A 22,809-nucleotide genomic window follows, 5' to 3' on the forward strand; every position below is an offset into this window, starting at 1 on the left:
CAACCATGTTACAGATAGGGATTCATTATTTTCTAGATTTTGGGTTTACCACCTTTTATCATCCTTTTCATATAACGTAACTTTCCCCAGTCGAGCAGCTATTTCAGCAGTCTATTCTCAGGCCTCTTAGCCCAGTGACACTCTTCAGCTGGTTGTTATCTTCCAGGCATGGTACCTCCTGTTGTTTTTCACTGGCTGATATGCCTTCCCTTAGGCCTGGCTGTGATTTAGCAGAGTGTCCATTGACACCACTGCGTCGGCCAAAGAGTTGCACTGTATAAACTAGTGAGTTGGAGGTGGGGAGGCAGTTATTGCAAGACTCACAACAGGCAGTCTATTTTACAGAAAAACCTATTTGGTCACCAAACAGAGTCTATTAGGTAGTGCACTACAGCAGTCTACAGAGTCTCTATGAACTACAGCAAACAGAACTCATGACTGAAACTATAGCAACTTCTCCCAATAAAAGCAGGATGATTTCTCCAGTAAAATGCATTGATTGGACAATAGTTACAGAATACAAGTTGTGATTAAAATTAATCCCAGTCGCTTGCAGCAGTGTGGGATCCAGGCATGATCAATGGGCAAAACTACCCAATCATCTCCATTCTACCTGGGTGGCACTATATACAGTCATGATTTCCCCATGTGTTTAAATAGTCTTTTAATACTCAATGTCAAGATTCACACATGAAAAATATCCATTTGTATGAAAAAGGCAAAATAAAATGGATGGGAAAGAAGCCAGCCAAGAAAGAAATGAAAGACCTGCATTGATATAATAACTTTCAAATCCTCAGAATATTTCAATGCGTTTTATAACCAATTAATTACTTTTGAGGTGTTGATCTCGGTTCTAGAAAAACACAGCAGCCAATTTGTGCGCAGCAAGCTCTCACAAATGGCAATGAAATGCAATGCTGGGAGCACATTTCAGAAATGTGCAGTGCTTCCCACTGCTGGCAATTTTCCAACCGCTCATTTTAATGAAAAATCATGGTTAGTGCATGCCCAAGTTCGCAATATCTGCTCCCAGCAGGTAAAGATTCATGAAATTACCCCCACTCACCACTAATTTGTGTGATGGTTGCCCTGATCTGTCACTGCAACTTTGGTGGGTTCCGTTTGAACCCTGGAGAAATGGGGTGATCCGCATTTGTACCGTTCCTTTGGGTTTGCGCTGAAGTTATGGCAAGAGATTTGGGGAGCCTCCCATGTAGGTTCTCCCACATTATGTAGAGGAATGGCCAGATGCAGGTTCCTCTTTGCAGTTGTCGGACAGCTTTCCCAGTAGCCCTGCCTATATCAGGAGAGGTGTTGCATGGAGGTTAAACACCTTCTCAGTGAGCAAGATGAAATTTGGAGCAAGTTCAGTTCCAACCATGGAACTCCCAGATGGGTAGAGGTCAGGAATTGGATCTCCATTCCATTCTCTTAACCAGGGAAGGAGCAGTGTAGAAAGGAGGGGTTATCAGGCTTATTAACAGAGGATGTTAAGTTGGCAGGTAGTCAGTATTGCTCTGCTTATGTACCAGGACCTTCTTTGTTTTTGTATCCTGTTAGAATTCTGAGCATGATTGTTTACTTCAGGAACAACAAAGCATTGGGATGCATCGTATACAAAGCATGAGCGCATCATTCAATGTTTCATGATTTAGCACAATGAACTCTCTTGCAATATCTCACCTAGAGTTGACAAATCTCTCCCATGGTCTCCAGGAATTAACAATTAATCTTCTGCACATTGCTGTGAGCAGCCTGGGAGAAATATCAAAGGACATAAAATAAATAGCAGAGTTGGGGAATTAAAAAAAAAAGAGGCTCTTTGTCTGGCAGTCAGAAATTATCGGGCTGAATTTTCCCGCAGGCGTGGGGAACCGACATAAGGACCTCTGCAGGTCCTGAGCCTACACTGGTTGTTAAGATGCCCGCTGGTGCAACTTTAATTGAGGCAGGCTCTTAATGGGCCACCGATTAAGTGGCAGGTGGATCCCCGAGGTGAGAGGCCCAACGTGGGGGCACGCAACACTGTCCAGCCGGCAGCTCCACCGGGAGAGGCAGAAAAGCCGAGTGTGAGGGCGCCTCAAAATGGAGGTCCCCTCGGAAGCCTGCTGAATATTTAAAATTAAAGAAAGCTCACAGCTGTTCGAGCCCTCAGCGTGGAGGGGAAACCCCTCCACAGGAATGGATTTGGCCAGGGCCTGCAGCCTTTTCACACTCGTGGCTCATTCATTGGTTCAGTGAGACGAGGCACCGATGGCACTTCAGCCTGTCACCAGTCGGCCACCTGCAAGTTAATGCAGACTCTGGGCTTAGCAGGGTGTGGGTGTGTGGGGTCTGACGTCAGGAAAATGCCAGTAGGTTCTGAAAATGGCCCCCTAAGTCGGGCCTTAATTGGCCGCATGCCTCCATGGAGACGGGTTGTGGATTTCCATGTTAGCCTTCGCCTGGAAACTTGCCCGGAGGCAGGACATGCCAGGGGGCTGCCCTGATGCATAACCATCTGAATTTACCCAACACTCCCGCCTCAGAAACACCCTCTGCAGCAAAATTCAGCCCATCCAATCGGTTATCAAAAAGACAGCTTGCTTTGTATTTGATGAGAGAAGGCAGGACGATTTGAGGATTCAGGTCAGGCAACCAATGGCAAGAGTGTGGGGGTGGGCCCATTGGAAGTGGTGGGTCATGATGATGAAAAAGCTCCTGGAATATGTCCAACCAGAATTTTCATCTCTAACCTCACCATGGAAACCCATGGAGAGAAAAGCTGTCACTCACAGATGATTATGGGATTTGAATGATTTTAAATAGAGACTGCAAGAGTTAAACAGGTCTTCATGACTCAGGCCACTGCTATTTTCAGATAGGACGCTGACTAACAAGATTTCTGGCTCCCTCTCCCCACGTACTCATTTCCCTAATCCTCACCATGCCCCACCATCCACTCTGCTCCACTACTCTCCCCTCCATTTTTTCCCCCTCAATTCCTCTTCCCTCTACTCTTTCTCCCCTTTCCTTCACTCCCCTCACTCCATTTCCCTCTTCTTGATCCCTCACTCCACTACCCTCTTCTTCACTCCCCTCACTGCACTGCCCTCTCCTCCATGTCCCTTCCCTTTCCTACCCCTCCCACACACTCCCCTACTACTTCCCACCGCTCCCTCTCCTCCACTCCAATACCCCTTCCCTCCTCCATCCCCTCTCCCCCACTCCTCCTCTCTCCTGTACTACCCTTCCCATCTTCTTTCCCAGAAGTAGTATTTGGTTTCAAATCTGCATACAAAATTTTGGCAATAGAAATTTTAAAAAACCTCTGCATGTCCCAAACCTTTTTTTTGTTTATATTTGAACTGAGCCCCAGAGTGGATTAGCCTGGAATTACAGTAATGTTAGTGGGGTGGGGTGGGAGAGTGTAAAAAGGAGAATTTGCACACATTTCTACCCACCCCTACCTCTAGTTTCTTGTCTATAACATTAACATCCCTCTTGTCTGAAGAACGTCCATCCTTTCTTACTTTGTTTTTCTTTCTCTGGATTGTGAAGGCTGTGTTTGAAGTCAGTTGCACTCTGTTTATCAGCCCTCAATATCCGATGTGTTGCCATCATTACACCTTGCTCTATTCAGGTGGGCTGAAAAGTAGTATTTCAACACAATTGCAACCCATTTGTAGCAGTCATGTGTGAAATGTACCTAGACTATTAGAATGGCTTCATGTTCTTGCGTTTTTTTCTGATCTGTGTGCTGTGTATGCATTATTTTTAACCAGTCCCATTTTTAACATTTGTATTGAGACCTTCCTGTTAAAGACTAAGATGAAAAAGCATTTTGAATTCTCCATTACAGTTCAAAAGGAAGACAAATTAGGGAAAGTGCCTATGGTCATATATTCTCAGCATCAGATGATCTCTGTATTCATCGTACTGTAGAAGGGGTCAATAAACTTGATAGTGATGAGACATTCTCTTTGTCACCAAGTGTGGTACCTCTTTCAATTGCAGCTCGGGCTCTGTTTGTGGTGAACACTGCAGCAACTTGCCAAGGCTCCTTCGACAGCACCTCCCAAACTCGTGACCTCCATCTCCTAGATGAACAAGGCCAGCAGGCACATGGGAACACCACCATCTGCAAGTTCCCCTCCAAGTCTCACACCAACCTGCCATAGAACTTTACCATCGTTCCTTCACAGTCACCGAGTCAAAATCTGGAACTCCCTTCCTAACAGCACTGTGGGTGTACCTACACCACATGGACTGCAGCGATTCAAGAAGGCAGCTCACCACCACCTTCTCAAGGGGCAATTAGGGATGGGTAATAAATGCCAGCCTTTCCAGTAATGCCCACATCCAAGAATTTTTTCTTTAAAAACCCTGGATGGAATTTTATGCCCCCCCACAAAGAGCAGGAAGGTGGCGGGCGGGGATGTAAAATGGAGCGGGAGGCTCGGGGGACCCTACCCGACCCGCTCTTGCCTCCGCCGCAACTTTACGCAGGGCGGCAGCGGTGCAAAACGGCCCACCCACCCCAGGCCAATCAAGGCCCTTAAGTGGCCACTTAACAGCTACTCAAGGGCCTCCGCCCGCTTCCATGGGGATTTTACCCTTGGCAGGCGGGCGTCCCAGGCCCGAGAAAAGCCGCCTGACAAAAGCAGGGGTGGGGGTGGGGTGGGGCCTCCTGATCAGGCACCCTGTGCCCAATGGAGGGCTGCCCCCACTGCCCCAACAAGCCTCAACACCGAACACGCCACTCGTCCCCCCAATCGACCACTTTTGCCTCGCCAGGGCCCAACTGATCACCCCCGGCGAGGCAACAAAAACTTACGTTAGTTCCGGGGCTCCCCGACATCATCTTCTGTAGTCTGGGCTGCAGTCCCAGCAGCGGCCACCCCTCCCGGTGGCTCTGCTGGGACTAAGAGCTGTTGGCCCGCTGATTGGCTGGCAGCTCTATTAGGCGGGACTTCCTGCCTCAAGCAGATGGAAGTTCCGCCTCAGAACCCGCAAAATACAGGTCGGACCCCCAGGCCAGGTGGAAACGGGTTCGCCATCGACCTTTCAGTCAGTGGACAGCTCCTGTCCGCCAAGGGTAAAATGCTGGCCCCAGCTGAGATAAAAACTTAAACCATTTCACAAGGAAAGTTCACTCCCAACCCCAGCCAAGAAGAAAAGACATTTTCAACAGAAATGCGGCAGCAATTTTTCAAGTGCTTTTGCTCTGAGCCACATTCCAAGGTGGGAGCGTGAGATTGCAGAATCACCCCCTGTAATTCCCTTTTGAAAGTTACTATTGAATCTGCTTCCACTGCCCTTGCAGGCAGCACATTCCAGATCATAATTCGCTGTGTAAAAAAATTCTCCTCGTTCCCCCACCCCTGGATTTTTTGCCAATTATCATAAATCTGTGTCCTCTGATTATTGACCTTCCTACCAATGGAAACAGTTTCTCCCCATTCTATCTGCCTCTATCAAAACTCCTGATAATTGTGAACACTTCTAATAAGTGTTCCCTTAACCTTCTCTACACCAAGAGGAACAATCTCAGCCTGTCTAGTCTCTCCCTGTAACTGAAGTCTCTCATTCCCCAGCCAGCGGGAGACAGAGGAGCAGATATGTAGACAGATTTTGGAAAGATGTAAAAGCAACAGGGTTTGTTGTGGTGGGTGATTTTTAACTTCCCCTATATTGACTGGGACTCACTTAGTGCTAGGGGCTTGGATGGGGCAGAATTTGTAAGGAGCATCCAGGAGGGCTTCTTGAAACAATATGTAGATAGTCCAACTAGTGAAGGAGCCGTACTGGACCTGGTATTGGGGAATGAGCCCGGCCAGGTGGTCGAAGTTTCAGTAGGGAAGCATTTCAGGAATTCCGTAAGTTTTAAGGTACTTGTGGATAAGGATAAGAGTAGTCCTCGGGTGAAGGTGCTAAATTTGGGCAAGGCTAATTATAACAATATTAGGCAGGAACTGAAGAATTTAGATTGGGGGCGGCTGTTAGAGGGTAAATCAACATCTGACATGTGGGAGTCTTTCAAACGTCAGTTGATTAGAATCCAGGACCGACATGTTCCTGTGAGGATGAAGGATAAGTTTAGCAAGTTTCGGGAACCTTGGATAATGCGGGATATTGTGAGCCTAGTCAAAAAGTAAAAGGAAGCATTTGTAAGGGGTAGAAGGCTGGGAACAGACGAAGTCCTTGAGGAATATAAAGACAGTAGGAAGGAACTTAAGCAAGGAATCAGGAGGGCTAAAAGGGGTCATGAAAAGTCATTGGCAAACAGGATTAAGGAGAATCCCAAGGCTTTTTGTACATATATAAAGAGCAAGAGGGTAACCAGGGAAAGGGTTGGCCCACTCAAGGGCAGAGGAGGGAATCTATGCGTGGAGCCAGAGGAAATGGGCGAGGTACTAAATGAGTACTTTGCATCAGTATTCACCAAAGAGAAGGACTTGGTGGATGATGAGTCTAGGGAAGGGAATGTAGATAGTCTGGGTCATATTGATATCAAAAAGGAGGAGGTGTTGGGCATCTTGAAAAACATTAAGGTAGATAAGTCCCCAGGGCCTGATGGGATCTACCCCAGAACACTGAGGGAGGCAAGGGAGGAAATTGCTGGGGCCGTGACAGAAATCTTTGTATCCTCATTGGCTACAGGTGAGGTCCCAGAGGACTGGAGAATAGCCATTGTTGTTCCTTTGTTTAAGAAGGGTAGCAAGGATAATCCAGGAAATTACAGGCCGGTGAGCCTTACATCAGTGGTAGGGAAATTATTGGTGAGGATTCTTTGGAACAGGATTTACTCCCATTTGGAAACAAATAGACTTATTAGCGAGAGGCAGCATGGTTTTGTGAAGGGGAGGTCATGTCTCGCTAACTTCATCGCGTTTTTTGAGGAAGTGACGAAGATGATTGATGAAGGAAGGGCAGTGGATGTTGTCTACGTGGACTTCAGTAAAGCCTTTGACAAGGTCCCTCACGGCAGACTGGTACAAAAGGTGAAGTCACACGGGTTCAGAGGTGAGATGGCAAGATGGATACAGAACTGGCTCAGTCATTGAAGACAGAGGGTAGCAGTGGAAGGGTGCTTTTCTGAATGGAGGGATGTGACTAGAGATGTTCCGCAGGGATCAGTGCTGGGACCTTTGCTCTTTGTAGTATATATAAATGATTTGGAGGAAAATGTAGTTGGTCTGATTAGTAAGTTTGCGGATGACACAAAGGTTGGTGGAGTTGCGGATAGTGATGTGGATTGTCAGAGGATACAGCAGGATATAGATCGGTTGGAGACTTGGGCGGAGAAGTGGCAGATGGAGTTTAATCCGGACAAATGTGAGGTAATGAATTTTGGAAGGTCTAATGCAGGTGGGAAGTATACAGTAAATGGCAGAACCCTTAGGAGAATTGACAGGCAAAGAGATCTGGGCGTACAGGTCCACAGATCACTGAAAGTGGCAACGCAGGTGGATAAGGTAGTCAAGAAGGCATACAGCATGCTTGCCTCCATTGGTCGTGGCATGGAGTATAAAAATTGGCAAGTCATGCTGCAGCTGTACAGAACCTTAGTTAGGCCACACTTGGAACATTGCGTACAATTCTGGTCGCCACACTACCAGAAGGATGTGGAGGCTTTGGAGAGGGTACAGAAGAGGTTTACCAGGATGTTGCCTGGTCTGGAGGGTAGTAGCTATGAGGAGATGTTGGATAAACTTGGATTGTTTTCACTGGAACGACAGAGGTGGAGGGGCGACATGATAGAAGTTTACAAAGTTATGAGCGACATGGACAGAGTGGATAGTCAGAAGCTTTTTCCCAGGGTGGAAGAGTCAGTTACTAGGGGACATAGGTTTAAGGTGGGAGGGGCAAAGTTTAGAGGGGATGTGCGAGACAAGTTTTTTTTACACAGAGGGTGGTGAGTGCCTGGAACTTGCTGCCGGGGGAGGTGGTGGAAGCAGGTACGATAGCGACGTTTAAGAGGCATCTTGGCAAATGCATGAATAGGATGGGAATAGAGGGATACGGTCCCCGGAAGTGCAGAAGGTTTTAGTTTGGACAGGCATCATGATCGGCGCAGGCTTGGAGGGCCGAATGGCCTGTTCCTGTGCTGTACTGTTCTTTGTTCTAAATCCACTCAGGACACAGGTTCATACCCACTCTTCCCCACATAGCAAATTACAACAGTCAGCTTTGTATTGAAGAAGTAGAGGCCAGGTTTCTGATTGGACAAACTTCACTGAATGAAGAAGGGGGTGGAGTTAATCAATTTCAGCTAATCTGTTCAGAAGAAGCACTGCCAAATGGTTGAGTGTAGATCATCTTTCATAGATGGAAGGATGCCAACCAGGTCATCTGTTTGCACACTCAATCAATGAATGACATTGGGCTATGAGGGGCTAATTTAAGAAAATCAGAAGTGGGCATATGTCTGAATTTAAAAGGAAATAGTTTCAAACGAGCCTGCACATGAGACTGACAATACATCGACTTGGCAGAAAATAGATTCATTAAATTTGTAAAAAGGATAATACTTTCAAAAATGACACCTTGAAAATGTGGACTCCAACTCTCACCGTCAAATATTCTCCACTTTGTCCCTTTTCTCCCCCCGCTCCCCTGCACACACCCCACCCCCCCCGAAGACTATTTCTCACCATCTATGCAACAATCCCAGAGCTAAATCCCAACCCAAGAACCAACAAGCAAGGTGCATTTGAACTGGTTACTTTAGCACCTATTGTTGCAAGGGAAATAATTAATCAACTTTTATTATCTCACGGCTTGAACTTGAACCCAGTTTCAACAACAACAACTTGATTTTATATAGTGCCTTTAACATAGTAAAACCTGCCAAGGTGCTTCACAGGAGTGTTATCAAACAAAATTTGACACTGAGTTGCACATGGGGATATTCTTTGGCCTCCTTATCTCAAGAGACAATGGGTAAGCGCCTGGAGGTGGTCAGTGGTTTGTGAAGCAGCGCCTGGAGTGGCTATAAAGGCCAATTCTAGAGTGACAGGCTCTTCCACAGGTGCTGCAGAGAAATTTGTTTGTCAGGGCTGTTACACAGTTGGCTCTCCCCTTGCGCCTCTGTCTTTTTTCCTGCCAACTACTAAGTCTCTTCGACTCGCCACACTTTAACCCCGTCTTTATGGCTGCCCGCCAGCTCTGGCGAACGCTGGCAACTGACTCCCATGACTTGTGATCAGTGTCACAGGATTTCATGTCGCGTTTGCAGACGTCTTTAAAGCGGAGACATGGACGGCCGGTGGGTCTGATACCAGTGGCGAGCTCGCTGTACAATGTGTCCTTGGGGATCCTGCCATCTTCCATGCGGCTCACATGGCCAAGCCATCTCAAGCGCCGCTGACTCAGTAGTGTGTATAAGCTGGGGATGTTGGCTGCCTCGAGGACTTCTGCGTTGGAGATACGGTCCTGCCACCTGATGCCAAGTATTCTCCGGAGGCAGTGAAGATGGAATAAATTGAGACGTCGCTCTTGGTTAACATACGTTGTCCAGGCCTCGCTGCCTTAGAGCAAGGTACTGAGGACACAGGCCTGATACACTCGGACTTTTGTGTTCCGTGTCAGTGCGCCATTTTCCCACACTCTCTTGGCCAGTCTGGACATAGCAGTGGAAGCCTTTCCCATGCGCTTGTTGATTTCTGCATCTAGAGACAGGTTACTGGTGATAGTTTAGCCTAGGTAGGTGAACTCTTGAACCACTTCCAGAGCGTGGTCGCCAATATTGATGGATGGAGCATTTCTGACGTCCTGCCCCATGATGTTCGTTTTCTTGAGGCTGATGGTTAGGCCAAATTCATTGCAGGCAGCCGCAAACCTGTCGATGAGACTCTGCAGGCACTCCTCAGTGTGAGATGTTAAAGCAGCATCGTCAGCAAAGAGGAGTTCCCTGATGAGGACTTTCCGTACTTTGGTCTTCGCTCTTAGACGGGCAAGGTTGAACAACCTGCCCCCTGATCTTGTGTGGAGGAAAATTCCTTCTTCAGAGGACTTGAATGCATGTGAAAGCAGCAGGGAGAAGAAAATCCCAAAAAGTGTGGGTGCGAGAACACAGCCCTGTTTCACGCCACTCAGGATAGGAAAGGGCTCTGATGAGGAGCCACCATGTTGAATTGTGCCTTTCATATTAGCATTGGTTAAAGAGGTAGGTTTTAAGGAGCATCTTAAAGGAGGAAAGAGGTAGAGGTGGAAAGGTTTATGAGGGGAATTCTAGAGCTTAGGGCCCATGCAGCAGAAGGTGCGGCCACCAAGGGTGCAGTGATTAAAATCAAGGATATTCAAGAGGCCAGAATTAGAGGAGTGCAGACAGATAATCCAACCACAAACTATGAATATGTATCAGAATTCTCGTAACTCATTCTATTTCTTGTTTGCTTGCTCTACGTTTTCTGGCTTTGGGTGGAAGTTAACTCAGCCATTGTTTGAGACAAAGCAAACCACGATTAATCTGTAGGATCTGCAGAGGCAACTTGAAAAATCTTTCTGCAATAAGTGGTTAGGATTTGGAATGCACTGCCTGATAAGGTATTGGATACAGATTCAATAGTCTCCTTCAAAAAGGAATTGGATAAATAATTGGAGAAAAATTGAAAGAATGGGGGAAAGAGTAGGGGAGTGGGACTTTTTTTTTCATTCTCAAAGTGTGGAAATCACCAGCAATTATTTCCCATCTCTAGTTGCCCTAAGAAGGTGGCGATGAGCCTTCTTCTTAAACCGCTGTAGTTGTTTGATGCAACTGAGTGGCTTGTTAGGCATCTTCAGAGGGAAGTTAAGAGTCAATCACATTGGTGTGGGATTGGAGTCACATATAGGCTCAGACCAAGTAAGGACAGCAGGTTTCCTTCCCTAAAGAACATTACTGAACCAGTGAAATGTTTCAACAATTCAACAGCCTCCAGGTCACTTTTATTGATAGAAGTTTTTTTTTCAAATGCCCAAGTGGGATGTGAACAGAGAACTCATATTCTATAGATTATTAGTCCAGGCTTCTGGATTAACTAATCCAGTAATATAGCCACTATAATACTATAACCAAAAGTTTAATTGGTGTTCCCGCTATATTCTATATCTGAGGGCAAGAGACTATACAAGGCATCACAGCTGTTTTCGCAGTTTCCTAGATTTCCAAGATTGTTTTCATCTTCAGAGGAGGAAAACTGGATTAAATCTCTGATGATAAGTCATAAATATTTGGGAAATACAAATTTAACATTGTTTATGATTATGCAGGAAAGAATTTTCATTAAACAATTAGGGATTAGATGGCTAACCTTCCTTGATTGTATCGGCTGTGCCTTAGGTACATACTCACTGATAGAGGAGTAGTTGTAAATTGCCCACTTACCTTACCGATCCAAAATGATTCAGACCTGTACCTATTCCCTCTCCAATAGAGTGGCTAGAACTAAAACACATGACATATCCACCATTCAACTCAGAACTTAATAAAGCATACAGTATCCTGGGTTTTATTAATAGGGGCATGGACTGCAAGAGCAAAGAGGTTATGTTGAACTTGTTTTAGATACTAGTTTAGTCTCAGCTGGAGTATTGCGTCCAGTTCTGGGTGCCAAGATTTAGAAAAGATATGAAGGCATTAGAGAGGGTTTAGAAAAGATTCATAAGAATTAGAATTTTTTTTTAGAATATTACAGCGCAGTACAGGCCCTTCGGCCCTCAATGTTGCGCCGACCTGCGAAACCATCTGACCTACACTATTCCATTTTCATCCATATGTCTATCCAATGACCACTTAAATGCCCTTAAAGTTGCCGAGTCTACTACTGTTGCAGGCAGGGCGTTCCACGCCCCTACTACTCTCTGAGTAAAGAAACTACCTCTGACATCTGTCCTATATCTATCACCCCTCAACTTAAAGCTATGTCCCCTCGTGTTTGCCATCACCATCCGAGGAAAAAGACTCTCACTATCCACCCTATCTAACCCTTTGATTATCTTATATGTCTCTATTAAGTCACCTCTCCTCCTCCTTCTCTCCAACGAAAACAACCTCAAGTCCCTCAGCCTTTCCTCGTAAGACCGTCCCTCCATACCAGGCAACATCCTAGTAAATCTCCTCTGCACCCTTTCCAAAGCTTCCACATCCTTCCTATAATGCGGTGACCAGAACTGCACGCAATACTCCAGGTGCGGTCTCACCAGAGTTTTGTACAGCTGCAGCATGACCTCGTGGCTCCGAAACTCGATCCCCCTACTAATAAAAGCTAATACACCATATGCCTTCTTAACAGCCCTATTAAATCCCTGAAGGTTGCTACCCAGGTTATGTACCTGGACACCAAGATCTCTCTGTTCATCTACACTACCAAGAATCTTCCCATTAGCCCAGTACTCTGCATTCCTGTTACTCCTTCCAAAGTGAATCACCTCACACTTTTCCGCAATAAACTCCATTTGCCATCTCTCAGCCCAGCTCTGCAGCCTATCTATGTCCCTCTGTACCCTACAACATCCGTCGTCACTATCCACAACTCCACCGACCTTAGTGTCATCCGCAAATTTACTAACCCACCCTTCTACACCCTCTTCCAGGTCATTTATAAAAATGACAAACAGCAGTGGCCCCAAAACAGATCCTTGCGGTACACCACTAGTAACTAAACTCCAGGATGAACATTTGCCATCAATCACCACCCTCTGTCTTCTTTCAGCTAGCCAATTTCTGATCCAAAGCTCTAAATCACCTTCAACCCCATACTTCCGTATTTTCTGCAATAGCCTACCGTGGGGAACCTTATCAAACGCCTTACTGAAATCCATATACACCACATCCACTGCTTTATCCTCATCCACCTGTTTGGTCACCTTCTCGAAAAACTCAATAAGGGTTTGTGAGGCACGACCTACCCTTCACAAAACCGTGCTGACTATCGCTAATGAACTTATTCTTTTCTAGATGATTATAAATCCTGTCTCTTATAACCTTTTCCAACATTTTACCCACAACCGAAGTAAGGCTCACAGGTCTATAATTACCAGGGCTGTCTCTACTCCCCTTCTTGAACAAGGGGACAACATTTGCTATCCTCCAGTCTTCCGGCACTATTCCTGTCGACAATGACGACATAAAGATCAAGGACAAAGGCTCTGCAATCTCCTCCCTAGCTTCCCAGAGAATCCTAGGATAAATCCCATCTGGCCCAGGGGACTTATCTATTTTCACACTTTCCAAAATTGCTAACACCTCCTCCTTGTGAACCTCAATCCCATCTAGCCTAGTAGCCTGAATCTCAGTATTCTCCTCGACAACATTTTCTTTCTCTACTGTAAATACTGACGAAAAATATTCATTTAACACTTCCCCTATCTCCTCTGATTCCACACACAACTTCCCACTACTATCCTTGATTGGCCCTAATCTAACTCTAGTCATTCTTTTATTCCTGATATACCTATAGAAAGCCTTAGGGTTTTCCCTGATCCTATCCGCCAATTACTTCTCGTGTCCTCTCCTTGCTCTTCTTAGCTCTCCCTTTAGATCCTTCCTGGCTAGCTTGTAACTCTCAAGCGCCCTAACTGAGCCTTCACGTCTCATCCTAACATAAGCCTTCTTCTTCCTCTTGACAAGCGCTTCAACTTCTTTAGTAAACCACGGCTCCCTCGCTCGACAACTTCCTCCCTGCCTGACAGGTACATACTTATCAAGGACACGCAGTAGCTGCTCCTTGAATAAGCTCCACATTTCGATTGTGCCCATCCCCTGCAGTTTCCTTCCCCATCCTACGCATCCTAAATCTTGCCTAATCGCATCATAATTTCCTTTCCCCCAGCTATAATTCTTGCCCTGCAGTATATACCTGTCCCTGCCCATCGCTAAGGTAAACCTAACCGAATTGTGATCACTATCACCAAAGTGCTCACCTACATCTAAATCTAACACCTGGCCGGGTTCATTACCCAGTACCAAATCCAATGTGGCATCGCACCTGGTTGGCCTGTCTACATACTGTGTCAGAAAACCCTCCTGCACACACTGGACAAAAACTGACCCATCTAAAGTACTCGAACTATAGTATTTCCAGTCAATATTTGGAAAGTTAAAGTCCCCCATAACAACTACCCTGTTACTCTCGCCCCTGTCAAGAATCATCTTCGCTATCCTTTCCTCTACATCTCTGGAACTATTCGGAGGTCTATGAAAGACTCCCAACAGGGTGACCTCACCTCTCCTGTTTCTAACCTCGACCCATACTACCTCAGTAGACGAGTCCTCAAATGTCCTTTCTGTCGCTGTAATACTCTCCTTGATTAACAATGCCACACCACCCCCCTCTTTTACCATCTTCTCTGTTCTTACTGAAACATCTAAATCCCGGAACCTGCAACATCCATTCCTGCCCCTGCTCTACCCATGTCTCCGAAATGGCCACTACATCGAGATCCCAGGTACCAACCCATGCTGCAAGCTCACCCACCTTATTCCGGATGCTCCTGGCGTTGAAGTAGACACACTTTAAACCAAGTTCTTGCTTGCCAGTGCCCTCTTGCGTCCTTGTAACCTTATCCCTGACCTCACTACCCTCAACATCCTGTACACTGGAACTACAATTTAGGTTCCCATACCCCTGCTGAATTAGTTTAAACCCCCCCGAAGAGCACTAGCAAATCTCCCCCCCAGGATATTGGTACCCCTCTGGTTCAGGTGAAGACCATCCTGTTTGTAGAGGTCCCACCTACCCCAGAAAGAGCCCCAATTATCCAGGAAACCAAAACCCTCCCTCCTGCACCATCCCTGCAGCCACGTGTTCAACTCCTCTCTCTCCCTATTCCTCGCTTCGCTATCACGTGGCACGGGCAACAACCCAGTGATAACAACTCTGTTTGTTCTCGCTCTAAGCTTCCACCCTAGCTCCCTGAATTTCTATCTTAAATCCCCATCTCTCTTCCTACCTATGTCGTTGGTGCCTATGTGGACCACGACTTGGGGCTGCTCCCCCTCCCCCCTAAGGATCCCAAAAACACGATCCGAGACATCACGAACCCTGGCACCTGGGAGGCAACATACCAACCGTGAGTCTCTCTCATTCCCACAGAACCTCCTATCTGTTCCCCTAACTATGGAGTCCCCGATGACTAATGCTCTGCTCCCCTTCCCCCTTCCCTTCTGAGCAACAGGGACAGACTCTGTGCCAGATACCTGTACCCCATTGCTTACCCCTGGTAAGTCGTCCCCCGCGACAGTATCCAAAACGGTATACCTGTTGTTGTGGGAAACGGCCACAGGGGATCCCTGCACTGCCTGCTGGTTCCCTATCCTTCCCCTGACGGTAACCCATCTACCTACTTCTTTTACCTGAGGTGTGACTACCTCCCCATAACTCCTCTCAATAACCCCCTCCGCCTCCCGAATGATCCGAAGTTCATCCAGCTCCAGCTCCAGTTCCCTAACGCGGTTCTCGAGGAGCTGGTTTCAGGGATGAGGAACTTCAGTTATTAAGATAGATTAGAGAACTTGGGACTGTTTTCCTTGGAGCAGAGAAGGTTGAAAGGAGATTTGATAGAACTGTTCAAAATCATGAGGGGTCTGGACAGAGTAGATGGGAGAAACTGTTCCCACTCATGAAAGGATCGAGAATGAGAGGGCACAGATTTAAATTAATTTAATAAAAGAAACAAAAGCGACATGAAAAACTTATTCATGTAGCAAGTGGTTAAGGTCTGGAATGCACTGCCCGAGAGTGTGGTGGAGGCAAGTTCAATTGAAGCATTCAAAAGGCAATTAGACAGTTATATGAAAAGGAAGAATGTGCAGGGTTACGGGGAGAAGGTGGGACAGTGGCACTAGGTGAAATGCTCATTAGGAGGGCCAGTGCAAACACGATGGGCCAAAAGGCCTCCTTCTGCACTATAACAATTCTGTGTGATTCTGTGAACTGAGAGATTACAACTTTCAGGAAAGCTCGAACAGGCTGGGGCTCTTTTCTCTAGCAAGGTGAAGACTGAAGGTCCTGATAGCGGTCTTTAGGATTATGAAAGGGTTTGATAGAGTAGATGGGGAGAAAATGTTTCACTTGTGGGCGCATCAGCATGGCCCATTTGAGCCAAATGGCCTGTTGTTGTGCTGTAAATATTTGGGAACCATTAAACTGACAAGAACTCATATGCATTCCCACTCACTAGATCAGCTGGACTCAGTGATACGCCTTCCAGAACCGAATGGGTCAAACATGGTCAAGTAGAGCAAGACAGCTATTTCACTTTGTCCAGAGCAGTGGAACTAGAGAGTACAGCACTGGAATTCAAAACTAATCTGCAGAAATAACATTTCAGTGAGCGAGTGGTCAATCCATGGAGCAGGTTCCCGAGGGAGACGGTGGGAACTGTTCATGTTGATTCACCAAAAGCAAATATGATAGCTTTCTTTCAGAAAGTAACATCCAGGGCTCCAGTATGTGAGTAATTTGAGATATGATATGTCGTGAGGGTAGCGCACTCAGGAGGAACGGGTGAGTTTGGTTCCCAAAGCTCTCCTCCACTGGGGTTTTCCCCACATGTCTGGCTCTGTTGTAGATTCATTGATAGAGATTGATCGCTGGGATTAGTCAACAACTCCATTATTATTGGATAATGTGGCTACCAGGATGGTAGAAGGCAAACTAGATGGACTTTGGTCTTTTTTCATCTGGTAATTCTTACGTTCTTAAATAACATATGCAATGGAATAACAAAGTTTTGATAACATAAAATATACATCATTCCCATTAGACTGCCAGGGATTATTGACACCGAACCTCCAAGAGTTGCAGTGGCTTGACTGTATATTATAACAAGCTGAAGCAGGCCCAGGACCAAGTAGTTAATTAGACAGGCAGACTAAAGCTTAAAACAAGTGGGCTTTATTCACCCAAGTGCAGCAATGAACAAGACAGTAACAGGGATTACCTTCCATTCTACACCTTCTCACTCTCAGTTCCTTCCTCTCCAAACTCCTCTCTTCAACTGAACTACTTCCTCCCTTTTTATCCTTACAGGCTGGGGGTCATTCCTGATAACCAGCAATTAAGTTAACAAATTCTTAAATAGAAAGACTTACACTTATATAACACTTTTCACAATCTGAGGACGTCCCAAAGTGCTTTATAGCCAATGAAGTGTAGTCATTGCTGTAATAAGGAAAAATAAAGCTATACCACCGTGCCTTGGTCATTCTGACCTTTTACATAGCTTCTTAAGTTGTACCCCTATCATTGATACAGAGCTCTCAAACACATGTGACTCACATATCACCCCTCCACACTGGGGCAAGGTCAGCATTTATTGTCCATCCTTAATTGTCCTTGAGAAAATGGTGGTGAGCCTCCTTCTTGAATACAACTGAGTGACTTACTAGGGCAATCAAGCGTCAAACACGTCGCTGTGGGTCTGGAGTCACATATAGGCCAGACTGGGTAAGAATGGCAAGTGTCTTCTTTTTAAAAAAAGAAACATTATCTACTAGTTCCATGGTCACCATTACTGATACCAGCTTCTTAGTCTAGATTTGTTTAATTAATTGAATTTAAATTGCCTAGTCGTCATGGGGGGATTTGAACTCATGGTTCTGGATTATTAGTTCAGTAACATAATCACTATTCTGCAGTACCCTCTTTAATAGATTGCAGTTCAAGCAATTATCAAACTATTATGGTGGGATTTAACTACCTAGCTCATTGCAAGAGAGAAAACAGAGAGTAGGGTTAATGTGTGACTATTCAGAGCACCAGAAAATGAAAAGTGATGTCTCACAAGTATCAGTGCCGGGACCACTGCTGTTTACTATTGTCATGCTAGGCCCCCACCTATCAAGAATGAGGCACATTAATTTTGTCATGAACATTGATTTTAAACTGTTGCTGGAGCGAGGAAATCACTTGTTAAACAGATCAGCCGTGCCTGGAAAAGACATTTGCATATTAAGAGATGGTGCTTGTGTAGTCAAAGGACCATTCCCTGACACATTCAACCCACAATGGATGTTGATCACCGGATAGTGAGGGGGTGCGGAAACGCATTCCAGAGCCTACTGGGGTGATGCAATCCACAGGGGCCAGAACTGGTTAGACCAGCTGGTCACATGACTAACTGGCTGTTCCAGTTTTTTGAACTAGCCACAGAGAGTTTGAACTCAGAAAGACTGTTTGCTCCTGGACTAAGAAGATCTCTCCTGTATGCTCCCATCTCTTTCTCACAAGCTTCTGAATCCACTGAAGACACATTAGCCCCAAGAGAGAAAAGTCTCCAACAGCGAACAAGGTTTAAGAAGAATACTGGGCCCCAATAAAAAGCAAGATCTACCTTCAATCAAGGACTCTACAGTGAGTTTGAAGAACCGTAACAGATATTGCCTCAAATTTTTCCACTTCATTTTTCTTCTGCTCTTTTCTGTCCCTATCTGCATGTGTGTATCGCGTATGCATGCTAGCGTGGGCGCATCATGTATCCGTAGGCGTCAACTGAATTAGAGTTTAAGTTTAATAAATTTCAACCTTCTTTTCTTTAAGCCTAAGAAAATCTGTTTGTGCTGGTTTCTTTGCCTTATAATTGGAAAGCGATGAACAAGGATTCACCAAGGAGGAGCTAAAAACACGATGTGTTTATAATTAAACTCTGTTACGGTAAGACCAGGTGAAGGCTGAAAGGGACCCCGCGACGTCTTTCTCACTGGGTCATAGCAACAATTTTTATTAAATGATTTAGACTTTGGAATCAAAAGCGCAATTTCTAAATTTGCAGATGACACCAATTTGGGGGTTTATTAAATACTGAGGAGGAATGCAACAAATTGCAAGAAGAGATTAATAAGCTTGCAGAATGGGCATAAAATTGGCAAATGAATTTCAACACAGGTAAATGTGAGTTCAAAAATTGTGGTTCAAAAAAAGGTCACATATTAGTTGGAAAGTAAGAATTAAATGGGGTAGAGGAGCAAATGGATCTGGGAGTACACAAATTACTAAAAGTATCGACAATAAGACCATAAAAAAGCTGTTGAGGCTGAGGGTCAATTGAAAATGTCAAAACTGATATTGATAGATTTCTGTTAGACAAGGCATATGGAACCAAGATGGGGAAATGGACTTGAGATACAGATCAGCCATGATCAAATTGAATGCTGGAACAGGATCAAGAGGCTGAATAGCTTCTCGTTTGCTCTGTTTCTATGTTCTTCCTATGTTGCTGTGTACTTAAAAGAACACCTATTATTTTGGAAAATGATTGAATCTCAGAACTGAGCACATTGCACATGCAAGCCAATAGATGGCACTCTTCTTCATAAATACTTCTCCAGTCAACAAAATTTCAATCTCAGAAAGTCTATTAGCGGCTGAGTGTGCCAGCCTTGGCTCGGTGGTAGCAGTCTTGCCTCTGAGTCAGAAACTTCAGATACTTGAGCAGATAATCCAAGCTGACACCGCAGTACTGAGGGAGTGCTGTACTGTCAGAGATGCCGACTTTCGGTTGAAAGGTCAAACGGAGGCCTCATCTACACTCTCGTGTGGGCATAAGAGATACTATGACACTATTTTGAAGAAAAGCAGGGGAGTTCCTCCCAGGCCAATATTTATCCCTCAACCAACATCACTAAAAACACATTACCACATTGAGTTTTGTGTGACTTTGCTGTGCACAAATTGGCTGCTGTGTTTCTTACTTTACAGCAGCGACTACACTTCAAAAGTACTTCATTAGTTATAAAGTGCTTCGGGATGCCCTGAGGTCAAGAAAGACGCTAATAGAAATGCAAGTCTTTCTTCCTGAACACAGATAAAGACCAGGCCAATTTGTGTGTAATTTGGAGTCAACAAACTCCAAGACTGTTGCTAACTGCTTGTGACAAACTGAAACAAAAGAACATACAAACATATGAATTAGGAGCAGGAGTAGGCCACTCGGCCCCTCGAGCCTGCTCCGCCATTCAAAAAGGTTCATGGCTGCTTTGACTGTAACCTCATTCCCGCCTACCCCCCAATAACCTTTCACCCCCATTGCTTACCAAGAATCTATCTACCTCTGCCTTAAAAATATTCAAAGACTCTGCTTCCACCACTGCCTTTGGAGGAAGAGAGTTCCAAAGACTCACGACCCTCTGATAGAAAAAATTTCTCATCTCTGCCTTAAAAAGATTTTATCTATGGTTCATCTTTTTTTTATTAGGGTAACTATAACGTAAAAAAGCAGGTTGAAAACTATCAGCATGTGAATAGCATACACTGTTATTAATGTGCATATCAGCAGGTGAGTTTAGAGGATGAAGAGATACAGTGTGAGTTGTGAATCTCCAGAACTCACCATTAGCCTCCCTTTTATTTATAAGAACTTGCTGAGTTCACACATTAATGAAACTTGCCACAGAAAGATAAGCCTGGTAAGCAGGAGTGTAAGTCCTTTTTTAATGACATAATAATGGTCAATGGCAGCCAATCAACATCTCTGGCCGAGAGATTGAGCAATTTAACGGTCCAATTTTCATTCTTAAAGATAGTGAATTGTTGTTAGAGATTTTAAAAATGTCAAATTTTAAATGTTTAGATGTTATTCATTTTCTTTCAATCTCTTTTTTCTCCCTCTCTTAATCCAATCTTTCCCTCTCTTTATTTCTCTTTCTATACTTGATTTGACTCTAATTCACTGCCTTTCAGTCTCTGCTTATTTCTCAATCCTGAAATCTCATTGTTTAAGGAGATTGGCTCTTCGGCCCATCGTTCACTGTTGCCCCATTGCCCTCACTGTGCCATTTCCTGCTCGCACTTTCAGTAATGTGCATAGCAAAAATATTTCTGAGCGGACAGGTGCAGGAAGAAGTTTAACACTTTTTAAATTCATTCATGGGATGTGGGTGTCGCTGGCTAGGACAACATTTATTGCCCATTCCTAATTGCCCTTGAGAAGGTGGTGGTGAGCTGCCTTCTTGAACTGCTGCAGTCCATGTGGGGTAGGTACATCAACTCTGCTGTTAGTACGGGAATTCCAGGATTTTGACCTAGCAACAGTGAAGGAACGGCGATATAGTTCCAAGTCAGGATGGTGTGCGGCTTGGAGGGGAACTTGCAGGTGGTGATGTTCCCATGCATCTGCTGCCCTTGTCCTTCTAAGTGATAGAGTTCGCGGATTTGGAAGGTGCTGTCCAAGGAGCCTTGGTGTGTTGCTGCAGTGCATCTTGTAGATGATACACACTGCTGCCACTGTGCATCAGTAGTGAAGGGAGTGAATGTTGAAGGTGGTGGATGGGGTTAACTAACGGGGTGCAAAAACTTGCCCCGTATAAAATAACTTCTTCACAATTACAGTTTCCAAATGATAGACTAGACTGCCACCATATGGTGATGACTTGGAATTATATAGAATCTACAGCACATAAACAGGCCATCAATCCAACTCATCTATGCCAGTGTTTAGACTCCACCCAAGCTTCCTGCCACTCTAATTACTTCTTCCCACCCTACTCCCTATATCCCCCTAATCTGTACTCCTTCATGTATTTTTTCCCAGGGTGGAAGAGTCAGTTACTAGGGGACATAGGTTTAAGGTGCAAGGGGCAAAGTTTAAAGGGGATGTGCGAGGCAAATTTTTTACACAGAGGGTGGTGAGTGCCTGGAACTTCCTACCGGGGGAGGTGGTGGAAGCAGGTACGATAGCGATGTTTAAGAGGCATCTTGACAAATACGTGAATGGGATGGGAATAGGGGGATACGGTCCCCGGAAGTGCAGAAAGTTTTAGTTTAGACAGACATCATGATCAGCGCAGGCTTGGAGGGCCGAATGGCCTGTTCCTGTGCTGTACTGTTCTTTGTTCTTTGTATGCACCAAACCTTCCTTTAAATGCACCAACACTCTGCTTCAACCACTTCAAATGGCAACAGACTCCACGTTTTCAGCATCCCTGTTGTAAAGAAATTCCCCCCAAGTTCTTTATTTGATCTGTTAGTGACAATCTTATATTTATGTTCACTTGTTATGAGCTCACCCACAAGTTTCTCCACATTCACCCGATCAAACCCCTTCATAATTTTAAAGACCGCTATCAGTTCTTCCTGCTGCTTGAGATAAAAGAGACCCAGCTGCTCAGACATGAGATGAAAGGGAAAATATTATGCAGGGAGTTGTCATGATCTAGAATGCATGTCTGAAAGTGGAGACAGATTCAGTAATAACTTTCCAATGGGAATTTATTGAGTTCTTGAAGTGGAAAATATACAGTGTTAGGAGGAAAGAGCAGGGGAGTGGGACAAAATAGATAGCACTTTCAAAGAGCTGGCACAGGCATGATGGGCAGAATGGGCTTTTTAAAATTTATTTGTTTATGGGGATGTGGGCGCCGCTGGCTAGGACAGCATTTATTGCCCATCCCTAATTGCCCTTGAGAAGGTGGTGGTGAGCTGCCTTCTTGAACCACTGCAGTCCATGTGGGGTAGGTACACCCACAGTGCTGTTAGGAAGGGAGTTCCAGGATTTTGACCCAGCGACAGTGGAGGAACGGCGATATAGTTCCAAGTCAGGATGGTATGTGACTTGGAGGGGAACTTGCAGGTGGTGATGTTCCCATGCATTTGCTGCCCTTGTCCTTCTAGTTGGTAGAGGTCGCGGGTTTGGAAGGTGCTGTCTAAGGAGCCTTGGTGCATTGTTGCAGTGCATCTTGTAGATGGTACACACTGCTGCCACTGTGCATCGGTGGTGGAGGGAGTGAATGTTTGTGGATGGGGTGAAAATCAAGCGGGCTGCTTTGTCCTGGATGGTGTCGAGCTTCTTGAGTGTGTTGGAGCTGCACTCATCCAGGCAAGTGGAGAGTATTCCATCACACTC

This window comes from Heterodontus francisci, chromosome 25 (genome assembly GCF_036365525.1).
Source record: "Heterodontus francisci isolate sHetFra1 chromosome 25, sHetFra1.hap1, whole genome shotgun sequence".
Lineage (NCBI taxonomy): Eukaryota > Metazoa > Chordata > Chondrichthyes > Heterodontiformes > Heterodontidae > Heterodontus > Heterodontus francisci.